This window comes from Rosa rugosa, chromosome 5 (genome assembly GCF_958449725.1).
Source record: "Rosa rugosa chromosome 5, drRosRugo1.1, whole genome shotgun sequence".
Taxonomy (NCBI): domain Eukaryota; kingdom Viridiplantae; phylum Streptophyta; class Magnoliopsida; order Rosales; family Rosaceae; genus Rosa; species Rosa rugosa.
Genome location: NC_084824.1, coordinates 39,865,218 through 39,880,154, shown reverse-complemented (window position 1 = coordinate 39,880,154; position 14,937 = coordinate 39,865,218). Strand labels below are relative to the sequence as shown.

At 37.9% G+C, this 14,937-nt stretch overlaps 1 long non-coding RNA gene and 1 pseudogene across 3 annotated transcripts; one reads left to right on the top strand and one right to left on the bottom strand.

Moving 5' to 3' along the window:
- Positions 1-5,334: 5,334 nt before the first annotated feature.
- Positions 5,335-11,805, bottom strand: LOC133707837 (uncharacterized). 3 transcript variants are annotated; one of them, XR_009845321.1, is made up of 9 exons: positions 11,139-11,805; positions 10,690-10,741; positions 10,505-10,589; positions 9,900-10,017; positions 9,659-9,707; positions 6,574-6,645; positions 6,317-6,446; positions 6,151-6,216; positions 5,335-5,853 (listed from the first exon to the last, which is right to left on the bottom strand). It is a non-coding gene; the product is annotated as an uncharacterized LOC133707837 (long non-coding RNA). The 3 variants fall into 3 exon arrangements; XR_009845322.1 differs by having other exon boundaries at positions 9,900-9,985; XR_009845320.1 differs by having other exon boundaries at positions 9,900-9,962.
- A 300-nt stretch (positions 11,806-12,105) lies between these two features.
- Positions 12,106-14,156, top strand: LOC133712208 (aspartyl protease family protein At5g10770-like; annotated as a pseudogene).
- Positions 14,157-14,937: the final 781 nt, after the last annotated feature.

Genomic DNA, 14,937 nt, shown 5'->3' with positions numbered 1-14,937 from the left:
TAAAGAAAACACTGAGTTAGAAAAATTACCCTTTTTGATCAACCAATTCTTAAAGCCTGTGCAGTCTTTCTTCATGTGCCCCACTTTCTTACAGAAATAACACTTGAACCTGAATGGTTTATTAGCTTTAGCTGCTCCCGAGGTAGACCTTTTGGTGATGGTTTTGGTAGGCTTGAGCTTAGACTGGTGCTGGTTCTTCTTCTTAGGTTTCTCAACAAGATTCACTGAGGTGCTTGGCTCTTTCTCTTTTCTAATCCTGTCTTGCTCATCTACACAAATGGCAATCAGTTCCTTAAGGCTCCATTTTTCCTTCTGAGCATTGTAGCTCGTCCTGAGTTGGCTAAAACTTTTAGGCAAGGAATGCAGTGCAACATGCACTACATGATCATTAGTGACCCCCATGTTGAGGTCCCTGAGCTGAGCATTAATCTCAATTAGCTTCATGATATGCTCTCTCACTTTCCCTGTGCCAGTGTACTTAAGCTCGTTAAACTCCTTTGCCAGTCTAGCAGCCTCAGCCTTATCACTCTCTCTATACATATCATGGATGGCATACAAGAAATCCATGGCTAGATCAGGTTCTTCTATACTACCTCTAACTGTGTCTGACATTGTAGTCCTAATAACATTCTTTGCCATCTTATTAGCCTTATGCCACTCCTTAAAATATTTTTTCTCTTCATCTATGCTTTCACTAGTACGCAACTCAGGTTCATCCTCAGTTAAGCAAAGATCCATGTTCTAGTTCATGGCTAGGTAAAAGTCTACTTGGTTTCTCCACTTCTTGTAGTTATAGCCAGTTAGGAGCTGAATGGTGTTCAAGGTCACAGTAGGGATTCCTAAAGAGCAAAACAAAATAAAGCTTTGTACGTTTTCAATCCAGAAGTTCTTATTATCTTAAGTTTGATGCTTTCTGTGACTTAAGCAATTACAAAACAAAGAAAACTATAACATAGAAAACAAAACACAAGCAATGCCTTTTTCAACAATATCCCTAGCTTTTATCCAAAATTAATATCATGCAGCACTTTTGAGCAGAAGACATAATATTCTGAAGGTATGTTCCAAATCAATATGCCACATTTATTCAATCCAAGTTATCCAAAGAACACAAATCACATCTTTAGACAGAAATTTGAATTCTAAGTATCCATATTTGAAAAGAACAGTTATGCATATTGCTATTTGCATTCTAAAATCACACTATACTACTTCTTTGGAAGCAAAATTATATGCATAATTTTAAAACACAAGATACAATTTTTTCAGGTTTGTTAACTTAAGGTTGTCTGCAAGAATTAGTGAAGAATGCTTTGTGCAATATGTTCATTCAAACCTACAGAAAACACAAACCAAAACGAACTTGAAAACTTGATTTTCTATCCAGATCAATGATCTTTATAAGAAACTAAGCTCTTTGTACCTGTAAGAATTCTAACAATACCTAAAGGTTTTGGGAGATGTTCTGAATGCATTGTTATGTCACAAAACACAGATACAAAATTCAAGAATTTATTTCAAACATGCATATCAAATCACAAGCAGAAGCAATACAGATACGCAAACACAAATTCGATTCCGCAAAACACAAGAGGCATTCAAGAAATTTAAATTTCATCCGGTCACCATCTACTCTAGCCTATGCGCATGCCGGGAATGCCACTAGGGTTCTTGTGCTCAATCAATCAACAAAACAAAACTGAATTGAAAACTGAGTTTTCTGTAAAAATCTGATCTTTGCAATTTTTCCCAATTTTGCTGCAAAAAATCTTTCGCGGAAGCATGAATCAAAAACAGAAGGCAGTAAATCATCCTTCTTGGCATCTTAATTAGGCAACATAGGGGTCTTGAATCCCTACAAGATGAATTCATCTTGTGCATCTCCGATTCTGAATACCCAGAAACAATCCCGCTTCATGTGACCGTTATAATAACGGTCACTTCCTTTAGTTTTTGAAGGAGTTTTAGGGCCGGGTCTGGGCCTCGGATCAGCTTATGTTGCTTCTTGGGCCAAAAGGATTTTCTTAATTAAGGTGGCCAAAACGTGGCCGTTTTATTGCAAAGCAGAAGTTTTTTTTTTTTTTTTGAAAACTTAAAACGATTTTGTACTAAGACAATTTTGAAGAACAATTTGTGAGCCTAATCTCTGATACCAATTGTAAAACCAAATATACAATTAAGCTCACACGAATACATGTTCAACATCATCCTTGGAAGGTCAAACATACCATTGATGTCCATAGCTGAAGCCATTGATGCTGCTGCAAGAACAAGAGAACAAGTTGAGGTTGAAGTCTTCTGCTAGTCACTAACTGTAGCTTCTGAATGGGCAGAACACAATGCTTGTAAACGGTGGTGATAACAGGACTAGCCTCTTATTTATACAAGTTCAAGTCCTAGGAATCCTCCCATAAAGGTTTTCCTTAATAATCAAGTATTGTATAATCGTAATCCTAATGCATCACAGTTTAGGACTTCCTTGTAGCCCAAATAATGGATTCCTAATCCAATGTTTTTTTTTTTGAAAGAAGGCAAAGCCAAATATATTGATCAAAAGCCAGAATGGCCTTTACATACCCTTCCGCTGCCATCTATAGACAGACAAGAAGATGTGTTAGTACCCACAGTGGTACATAGAACTAGGTCACTCATTTGACAGTAAGTACATCGAGATAGCGTGAATCCTCCATCGGTACTACTCCGGAAGATTCGCTAAAGGCACAAAAAAGTGCGCAGGTCCCTAAGAAAATTAGGGAATTATTGAAAGTAATAAAATTACTATCCTAGAGTTCCTTAAAAAAGGAAAATAAACTAGCTAATAAATAGCCCAAATGGCCCAAAGGAAAAAACAGAAACCCTAGGCCCAAACGCTGATCCAGCCCTGTTCCACCTCCACCTCCCTATGCTGAGGAGGACGCACGCCGCAACCAGAGACTTGCCTCGACCGCACCGTATCGTCTCCGCCCACGTCAAGGACCGCCGCATACCACACCGCGCCACCACCGCAAAATCAACAAACGAATCGAGAAAGCACCAGATCCGATCCAAAAGAAAAGGATCCCTTGTGCCCCTAGAACGCCGACTGCATCCCGACGGTGAAACTGCATGGCCGCCGATGCCTGGAGCCAAACACCAGCCCGCACCGCCCCTTGACCCGGACGCCATGGCTCCCCACCACGGAGAAGCTTCGAAAACAAACAAAGCAAGATCTTGCTATCAGACTTCGAGCCACTGCAGATCCTAGAAGCCAGAGGACCCTAGACCATCAATACCCGTCCGGCAGCCTCACAGCGACGCCGAGGCAAGCCCCACCGACATGGAGTGCCACCGGACGAGAGAAACCTTGGCTAAATCTCGATCAAAATCCGGACGTGTATCAAAATCCGGACGTGTATGATATACGAGAGAAACATTCCTAATCCAATGTTAAATACACTATCACATTAGATATCTAGGTTGATTCTTTTCCAGATCCATGTTATATTCAACTTAATGTTTTAATGGTTTCCTAGTTACTCTAGGATAACTCGTGATAAGTCCATTTTAGTCTAACGATCTCCCACTTGGACTATCACTGGTTATCAAGGATCGCAACGATAACTGAATTACATAAACTCGTTTACAACCAACTGAAGTGTGCACCAGAATAAGGAAAATCCAAACCGAATTGAGGCAGAAACCCGGCGGTTAAACTACTATACGTGATTTTTGAAAGGTTGTTGAAAACCGAATCGAAGATTGTTGAAAGGTTTTCATGCATGATTTTGTGTATCAAATGAAAAACTACTGTACGTGATTTCAATTGTTGATGCTCTGTTCCGAAACTAGAATTCAGTACGGCTGCTTACATACAATTCAATGAGTTTATACCTTTTAGTCTATAATTTTCATTTCACCTTTTCTTTTGCTTCCCCTCTTCTTTCCGTTTCCTTAATTAGAGGGATGATTACTTCCTTTTGCATTGACTATCAAAGGTGTTTACTGATGACTTCCAAAATCCAAACTAGTCAAGAAAATTGGTCAGGTCTAACAGTGTCGATTCACAGGGCGTTTTCCACACCTAGGGAGATTAACAAGCGGATGAAGATGACAGACTTAGAAGACCACTTAAGACTTGAGTTGTGAATTGCATGTGATTATCAATCTAACTCCCTTTTACATATCTTGTTGTATGACGCTGCCCCTTGATCTGGAGCAGGGTGCATATATGATTGTTTTTTCCTTTTGTTTCATCTTCAGTTCAAACAAAAAAAAAAAATCAAACTCATCTTATGTGAAGTCCTATGCATTTTAAGGAAAGCAACAAATCGAACGGGATTCTTTGTCTAGCTCTTAGCCTATGCAACACGCATTATATATGTAGCCATTCAACTACTTGACATGCATATGGAACCATTAGTGTAATTATATATGGACACAGATAAAGATAGTACTACATACTACCAAGCTAGCTGACCAACTAATCCACGTCTTAAATCTGTCTTAGACGAAGATATCGAGAATTTCTTGTGGCAGAGTTCACTATGTCAAAAAGGCCTTCAGACGACAGAACTGTTCTGTCGTCTGAACGAACAAAAATGTGTCGTCTAGTACGATGTCGTGTCTTGGGCGTATCGAACGACAGAAGAGTTCTGTCGTCTGAAAATTCAGACGACATAAAAAATGTGTCGTCTGATGAGTTTTGCATTTTGGGAACATTGTGATCTGTTTCTTTAAAAGCATTCAAACAACGGTTTTGTATTGTCTGATAAACAAAACAATGACATATTTTTTGAAATACTATTCTGTGAAGCATATTGCAAGACTTATTTGTGTGGTCTGAATGCCCTTAAATAAGAAATATGAAGACTCATATGTAGTGTCTTCTCTCATACAACAACACTTAAAGGTTGTGCTAATTTACTTTACACGACAATTATATGTGGTCGTAAAGTGTATCAGAGGACAATTAAATGTCGTTCTATAGTTGATTTGTATGACATTTAAGTGTTGTGTGAAAGATTTTTCAATTATACATATGTGATGTTGGGAAATGGTTTAGACAATAGATTTCTGTTATGTCAATCTCATTACGACAACAATTTACTGTCGTTTGAGATTATTTAGACGACAAATTTTTGTAGTCTGAATATAACAAGGACCACTAATAGTACGTGTTTTATATTGTCTGTAATCATGTCCAATCACACTTATTTGTTGTTGTTATACACTGTGCAGCTGCAACCACACATTTTGGTGTGCTTTTGTTGTAGCTTGCAGTTTGTGATGATACATTTTAGTAGTCCCCTGTACAATTGGTATGCATGCATTCTGGAAATTAAAATTGCCCATTAATGAAAGTATGAAACCATAAAATCCACATTCAAAATCATTCATTGCAATTTCCATTAATCCACTAGTATCTCATGTACACAAACTTAATCATGAACTTCAGTTCAAAATAACTCATATATACTAATCTGGATCTGAAGACAAGTCTAAATGCTTAATGAATGAAAAATTTCTACTAGACACAAGTTAATAAAGGAACTAGCTAGCTATACTGCTGTACTGCTGTACTAGTTTCACAATCTGATCATGAACGGAATCACCCAAATCATAGAAGTGGTCATAGAAAACGGAATGGCCAGTGAGCTTGCAGAGACACAAACCTGCTGACCCATTGCAGAGACACAAATCTTTCTTGACCCCCATATAGACTTATGCTGCATATTACAAGAGCAACTAGTCTTCATTCTCAATGAGGAACAAGATATTGCAGAAAAAAGAACAAAAACCTTTGCTGCAAATCTGGTAGGTGGTCTACTCGTCTGCATTTAACTCATGTGCAGCTTAGTGAGGCATTTAACTCATCTGCAGAAAAGATACAAGCTACGTAAATATAATTAAATATAATAATACCATGACCATTATCAAAATTCAGGCATTGGTCAAACCTATCAATACTCTGATATATGATTTTGCATCATATTGATTTGAAGCTGATATTGTACAGTTCAGATAAAGCCGAAGTAAGTACATTATATTTATCAACAAAGAGATGACTCAGATGAGTTCATCAAATACAGAACATACTTATCAGAAAAATCAGAAAACTCCAAGTGTAATGAATTATGATGATGTTTAAGGAAAACATGCTGAAGTACTTACACATTGAGAAGAGATGAGCTTTTCGATTCAGAGAGAGCGCCATTCAACTTATTGTTTCCAAGAAACCTAATCATGAAGACAGAAATACATGCCTCAATTAGTACTTGAAAGAGTACATTTAGGAGGAAAATAAAACAAGTAAGAGCTGAACAGAGTGGAATTTTACTGAGTTGCAAGAAGAGAAGAAGACCATCACTTTCTTTGATAGATTCCTCGTCAGGAAAGAATATAGGAGAATAAAATCTCTTGGCACTTGGCACAAGACAATAGTCCTGTTGCAGTCCTATATTCGTGGCCTGTAATGCACACAATCTTGGCAGGTTATAAAGATTACGGCTAAAATACAAGAATAAATAGGTCTATATGAGTATGAAGTGGACTTAATATTTAGTGTGGAATCCAAAAGACCAGTTGGATTCCTACCTTAGTTCTCCCATCATCCACATCTATATACATAGGCGTTGTCTGGAAGGAAAAGTCAGCAAGATCTTCAACCTACAGGTTTAATGGGAAAAGTATTAATATATATAAGAAGTAACTCATGTAACATATGGGCAATCCAGTCATGTAAAGAAGAGACAAAAACAGTTTAGAAACTACTGAACTATATGCAAACAAATAATCAACTACCGAAATGTAATCATGGGATGACTGTTCAGAGATTCAAAATATATGCAATGCATTGCTCGCTTTCTCCCTCTCAGTCTCTGTCTCTTTTACACATGGCGCGCGTACACACACACGCACATGCAACAATGAATATCAGAAACACTTTTATCCTTTACAATTTTTGTGTGCTCCTAAGAAACATTAAAATATTCAGGGAAACAAAGGTAAGCCAAAGACATGTTGACTCTTTAATGGATCATGATACTAGCTTTTTGCAAAGGCATTTCAAATTCCAAAGTCCATGAATTCAAGAGCTGGTTGCTTGAATTTTGGGATTCATAGTTGAAGGGTTCACGGACTCAGGGATTTATAGAATTATATTAAATAACTAAGATACAATATATAACTAACAGGATTGAATAAGAACTGCTTGCTTGAATTCCAGGATACTTATGTATTAGGGACTTTGGGACTGTTCTGGAGACTTTTTTGAAGGGATCACGATAGGGTGCATACTCTAATATGCAGCAAGTAACGAACATTGGTCTTACCATTCTTCTCACATCCCTAAGTTCTCAGAATGTTAGCCAAAAGCAAGTTTTATCTCAGAAAACTTATATTGCCTAGTACCAAGAAGTCTGTTAGTAAATATGTCACACTTTTCCTACTCAACTACTACTCACGATTTTATCTTATTAGCCAAGTCAAAAGTAGTTTAAGAGGGAATAAGATAGTATGGAAACCCGTTTTGACTAGGGATCTCTATAATTTTCAACCATTGATTTCACCAAGTCCAGGAAAATGGATGAAAGTAAAACACTAACAAGTACACACATTGAACAAGAACTCAACTATTCTTTTTCTGCCTTCAAAACAAAACTGCAAAATAAAATCTGTGCAAGACAAATCATCTCAATGTCTTCCACAATAAGCAAATAGCACTCTAATTGAAAAGGAGATATTTTTTTTTTATTCTCCTATCTTCTCACTTGTCAAACACTGTTTTGTTTCTCTAACATATCTATGCAACATAAATCTTCAAGCACTTCAAGGAATGCCATAATAACAGTGCCATGTTCCCGCAGAACTGCAAAAACTGTTGCAGCTCATGCAACAATATAAAACTAAGTTTGGTCGTAGTATAACCGCACCTAACTCTAAAAATACTTGTAATGTAACTAGGTCATGAGTGCAAGCTAAAACAATAGAAAGAAACCACTTTGGTGCGATCAACAAAGTGGACCTTTATCAAAGTACATTGTCAGTCAATCCTTCAGTCTTAGTCATTTAATGTGCATCTACAACATGCTTGAAAACGAGATGACTACAACTACTACATCACACCTGATGACTGTCCTTATGCGAATAACTGAATATGAAACAGTAAAGTAAAATTAAAACCATTAGCAGTGAAAGCTAAGCTAAGCTATGAGCTAATGAAGGAACTGTTGCTTTGGCTACCTACCTGCGATACTGGATAGGCATATTACCAGCCTTCCAGATAGCAATCTTACGTGCGCGCACACACATACATAGGCACATGCAACGCGGCAATGAATATTAGACATTTTAGTCTCATACATTTTATTTTTGTTTCTACATTTTCTCTAGACCTGGACCTTTTTTTTTTCTTTTATTTGAAAGGAAACAGCTTTTTATTGACAAAACAAATACCATAATACAAAGAAGCGGACAAGAAGTCCACATAAGAAAAGAAAGATAGTTTGAGGAACAGAATAAGATGCTCAACTGACAGTAAACATGCTTGCCAATCTAGAACAAGAGATGAAAGAGTGTAATCTTCATACTCCCCAAATATAGAGGCCTAAAGAGAATCTCAAATCTTAACTCTTTCCCACAACTCTTCCAACTCCGCACTACCATAGGCTTCAGACGTCCCTTTATTTCTCTGGACCTTGAAAAGAAAAATTAAGCCAGGTCTACTCTTGTTTGCTAACTACCTAGTCTAGTATGTGCAGTATACACAAATAAATGCAAATCATGACAATACATACTCAACTCTCTAAACCACAAGTTAAGAAAAGGCAGTGTTATATATATATATATATATATATAGATGTATAAATAGGCATAAAAGTTAAGAAAAGGCAGATGTATATATATGATTATACATGTGTGATAACAATTTAGTTTAGTGCAGTGCATTCATATAATGACAAATAAAGAAGTTGCACCACAATCTGTATCTATTTTTAATTACAGAGAAAGTCATTGACAAAAAAGGAATAAGTATAGATAAGTGGACAAGTATACAGTGAGAAAAAGTACCCAGTAAGTACAACAATCCTAGCAGAAAGAAACAATAAGCACCAAAAACAACGAAACTAACTTCCGCATTCCAATCTGTTTGAAAGGCAAAAAAGGAGCCATTCCTAGAAATTGAAGAAACTGATCCCTTCATGATGCCCAGACTAACCAACATCACCTTCATAGCAGATCTCCCCAAAACCAACACCTTCTTTACAAAAAAAAACTGTAGTTTCACATAACAAAGACACACAATCCTGGAATGTGTCCCAGCTCACATTAGAATCCTAATAAACACCCTTCTTCAAAGAGCTAAAGCAACCAAATTGGTGGTTCTTTAACAAGATGATAGTAATTACAATCATAAATTGCATTAGGAAAAGGAAACGACATGCTTGATCCTTGTTAAACTTTTCACCAAAGACTCAAGAAATCAACACTTCCAGTAATCATACCATTTACTGGAATCCATATCTCTCACTGTGAGACCAAAACATTGTAATGGCTTCATTCATATATATATATATATACATATATATATATATATATATATATAGCTATCAGGAAGCTATTCAGTAAACCAAGTTTAGCAATAGAAAAACAAACACCAGTTAAGGTAAAGATCACTTACAGGTAATGTAGGCCAAGCATCCCCCTTGAATCCCTACAACCTTCTCAGCCTAAGACAATCATATGAATTCCATGAATACTTAGTGTCATCTCCCAGAATTCATCACTAGAATATCCAAATTTGGATTTCGTTGAAAGACCTTAAAATGATGGGAATTCCATAAATCCAAACCTAGAATTAATCAAACGCATCTAAAAATACATAATGAAGCCTTACTAAGGGAATTAGAGCACAAATTTACCTTGGGCATCCAAACTTGAAGTTCCTCTTCTTTCCCCCAATTCTCTAACTTCATCCTCCATATCTATCAAAACCCAACGGTGAAATCTGAAAAGCACGACAACAACAAACCCTCCTACCTAGTGGCCAAATACCAAAAAGCCCTTAAACAAAACCCTTTTTAATCTTTTTTTTTTCTTTTCTTTTTTTTCTCGGTTGTTACATTATGAATGCAGCTACATCAGCAACTGCCTAAAGGCTAGATCAACATTGCATGTTGACGGTTCTGATGGGAACTATATCTGGATAAAACAGATGGACTATAAGCTTCTGACTATAGATAAAACTGAATATAAGGTGCCCCTTTAAATACCATGTACAATTAAAGACTTACTAGGAACACCAACATAAAATGCTGGCATCCTGCACTCAATTGCTCTAAGTGAGCCAGGAGTGAGAACTATAGTATATCCCCTACTTCACTTGGGTTCAAATTTGTTCTCTCTATAACTGCCTACATAACAAGTACATCACAAATAAATTAGCCCTATAGACTTAAGATGAAACATACAAATCCCGAGACTCGACATTCTTTCCTATGAAAATTCAACTGTACGTTTATCTTACCTTCAAAACAGGTGCCAGTAAATCATCAGCTAAAGTATCCTTAAAACCGCCTCGCTTTGCTTTGTAAATGGCAGTTCGGTAGGCCCTGTTTAACATGATTTTCAAGGCAATATTAAGCACAGGGAAGGTATAAACATTATCAACAGATATAGATTGCAAAAGATTAAACATTATCAATTACTCACGCCACAATCACTACATCCTTCCCAGCAAATCCTTTTGTAGCACCAAGTTTCCCTATCAAGGCCAACAAAATAGAAGAAACATGATACAACAGAAGAACTATTATCCAAACTCAAAACCCCAAAACCCAAATGAGTTTTAATTGAAAGAAGGAAGAGTTCTTGTCAAACAACATGGAAAATAAAACACCAACACATAAATCCATTTCAACCGAAGGAAAACCACAGCACTAAATCGAAGAGAAACCCCCAAGACAAAACCCCAATATAGCTATATCCATTTCAATCACCCCATCCCCAAATAGAAGAAAAACCTAATCGAAATCAACTAAAATCGAAATTTTGGATAATAAGCAAACCTAAAATTTGCAGATAAAACCCTAAAATCGATCTAGGATTAAACCCAATCGAAACCCTAAACTAAAAAACGATTGAAACCCTAAATTGCTTACCAATATCCGAATTAAAAACAGCTCTGTTGTTGCTGGGGAGGTCCACTAATCCGGTCGCGAAAGATGAAGTAGAGGCTAAGAAGAAGAAGGAGAGACCAAGAAGAATCGAGAGAGTGAGAAGATGAAGGAGAGAGGAGAGAGTGAGAATCGAGATCTGAGAGATCTGAGAGAGCTGAGTGAGAAGGAGAGAGGCTGGTGTTTGAGTTTTCCAGTTTCGCGGGTTCTAGGTCGAGCTGAGTGAGAAAGAGAGAGCGCGCGGGCTGGTGTTGGAGTGAGAAGGACAGAAAATGATTTAATTACGAGGGATCTATGTAAAAAAGCACAAGTCAAAATAACTTCAAAAATTTTAAAACAAGCTCCACACTCAGACGACATTTAAATGTTGTCTAAATGTCACAACATTTTCTAGTCAACTAGAGTTCGGCTATTTGAGAGGGAAAAGTACTTGATCAAATTTTGGATATCCCTCCGCATTTGAGATAGGAAATCATCATCTTTTACAACTACACAAATGTGTTGTCTGAATGCTCACCATTTTTTCAAATTGAACGAGTATGGTTTTAGTCTATATTCAGACAACACAAAAAAAAATTATGTCGTCTGAAAAACTCAGACGACATAAAACAAAACTTATGTCGTCTGAAGTGTGTCGTCTGAAGCACATTTTGGCATAGTGGTTTAACATGTTATCTATTATTTATATATCTTATCAAGTGAATATATTCTTCGTCATTAATTCAAACATATGGGCTAATAAATTTAAAATAGAAACATCATGAAATGACTCGTTGTCATTCGAGTGGTTAACATAACTTTGTTCGGATATATAGATAGCTAGCTAGACGTTAGGAAATAGTCTCACGTATGGGAAAGGAATCAAGGCCGGGAGAAAAGGAATGGAGAACCCCACCCCAGCTCATCGTATACTCCACTGCAATTTATTTTTTTCGGTATTACTCCACTGCAATCACTATCTTCTCGATTAGCTTATAAAGCTAAGCGTGTGCTAATTCTAGGAGCAACAAAATTTTGAGCTATATCGAACTTGGTCTGTCATCAATAATTTATGGCAGCTATTAGTCCTAGCTCCTCCTCCTCCTCTTCCACCCCCATTATGAGGTATTTCACCAGTTTGTCTCTAATTCTAAGCCTGACTCTGTGTTCTTTGGACAAGCAGGGCTTTGCCTTAGCAGAAGGAGATTCAAAAGAACCTCTCCTTCATCATCAATACACCCACACAGTTGATCTCCGCTCTCTACTGCCAGCAACCACCTGCAGCCCCTCCACCAGAGGTTAAATAACACACACACATATGATATATTATATAATATAATGCGTACGAGCAATTCTGGACATGTGTTAGGACTAGTTAACCTAAGTTATTTAACTTTTTCAGGTAATAAAAGGATGGCATCTCTTGAAGTGGTACACAAGCATGGGCCATGCTCTCATCTCCCTCAACTCAAAGCGACTGCTATGAATCACACTTTAATTCTCGAGCAAGACCAAGCGCGAGTCAACTCAAAGCGACTGCTATGAATCACACTTTAATTCAATCAACTCCCGGATTTCCAAGAAATTGAACGGCAATGAGGATCTAAGCCAATCGGAGGCCACCACCGTCCCGGCCCGGTGGGCAAGCAGCCAAAATGCAGGCAACTACATGGTGACGGTGGGATTGGGCACACCTAAAAAACAACTTTCGATCGTATTTGACACCGGAAGCGACCTCACTTGGACTCAATGCCAACCTTGTTCTGAATTTTGCTACCCACAAGAGGAGCCCATTTTCGATCCCTCGGCCTCTTCCTCATATACCAACGTTTCCTGTAACAGCACAGAGTGCGTCCAACTCAGGACATCTACGGGTACATACCTAGAACCATGATTTCAAACTTATATTAAGGAAAAAGTATTATTGCTTCTCTCCTTCATAATGGGGTATTATCTGATATGAATGCAGAATCTGACAAATGCTTAGGAGACACATGCCCATATTCCGTGACGTACGGAGACTCATCTTACACCACTGGATATTTCGCCACAGACAAGCTGACCTTAACTCCTAACGACGTGTTCGATGGGTTCTTCTTCGGCTGCGGCCAAGAAAACGTAGGTTTCCACGACGGCTCGGCCGGTTTACTTGGTCTCTCCCTCAACAAGTTCTCCATCGTCGAACAAACCGCACAAAAGTACAGCCGCTTCTTCTCCTACTGTCTGCCACCAACCGCAAGCTCCACCGGTTACCTCAGCTTCGGCGCACCCAGTAGAGCTTCCAATGCTGCCGTAAAATACACGCGAATCACTAACTTATCCTCGAGCTTAGAGCTTTACTGCCTAGACCTGGTTGGCATCAATGTGAATGGACAAAAGCTCTCAATTCCTGGTTCGGTGTTTTCGTCGCCGGGGACGATCATCGACTCCGGGACCGTCATATCGCGGCTGCCGCCCACCGCGTATACAGCTTTGCGGGACGCATTTCGGGCAGCGATGTTAAGCTATCCGTTAGTTCCGGGGCCGGAAAAGATCCTAGATACATGCTACGACCTTAGTGGTTATCCAACGGTGACGTATCCGAAAATAGAATTTGTGTTCGGCGACGGGGTTACGTTGGAATTGGACGCAACCGGCATTGTCTACCTTTTCGACGGTTCGAATAAGCAGGTTTGCTTGGCTTTTGCTGGGAATGATGATGCTAACGACATTGCGATTTTCGGGAATACTCAGCAGAAGAATATGGAGGTGTTGTATGACGTTGCCGGAGGGAGAGTTGGATTTGCTCCCGGCGGTTGCTGATGAATGTTTCAAAGTTATATTTTTGCATGCAATTTATACGAAAGACTATAAATTGTAACCGAAAGTTCCTAGAGCAAACACAATTTACAATATCAAATAATAAGGCACTAGAGGCTTCTCTAGGAACTATATTGGTCCAAGAAGCGCCATCATTAAGATTATAACCTAAGTTGCTGTAAGTTTGCCACGTTAAAGATATATTATTGCATGCAATTATTGTACTGTACTATTGTACGTTTAGTGTTTTGGCAATATTGTAATATTGAACAGTACCATATATGTATGCTCTTTGCAGCCTTGTTAAACGCTCTGAAAAATCCAATGCCCTTATTTTGCAAAAACCATTGTCCTCATTTAATAGCTGACAATATATGTGCTGCTAAAATGCTATAATTTTGACCATTTATTATGGTAAAGAACTTGATCACTTATCATCTATGATGGTATAGCATTACTAGTGGAATACTTTTGCGATGCTGGGGGATATGAACTATGTGTGCATTAAAATTTGTTCGTTAAAGATTCGTCCATGAGTGAACTAAATAACGTGTATATAATTGTTATAAGACCATTATATTTCTTACTTTATGTTATTCCTTTCAAAAAAATCAAAGAGTCACAAGTTCAGTGTTTCCTCTCATCAAATTGAGAAATTTCTATGATTTTGATACCATTGGCGGTGGGAAATAGATAAAGAAATTTTTACTTTTTTTTTCAGCTATAATTTCTTAATTTATATGGAACTTTTATCGATTTTTTTTGTTTCCATTTTACATTAACTCCCACTCTTATCCTCATCTACGTTTTATCATATTCGATTTTTTTTTTTAATCCCCACCCCACTCCCACCCTTGATGGGGCTCGAACTATTGACCTCTCAAATAAGAAATCATATTCAATTGAATTGTGCTAAATTAACAAAGTAGCAAACTCAATGAATAAACTACCCCCGCCTCTGACCTGCCACCATAGGAGGAAGAAACAACCATCATCACCGTCTACT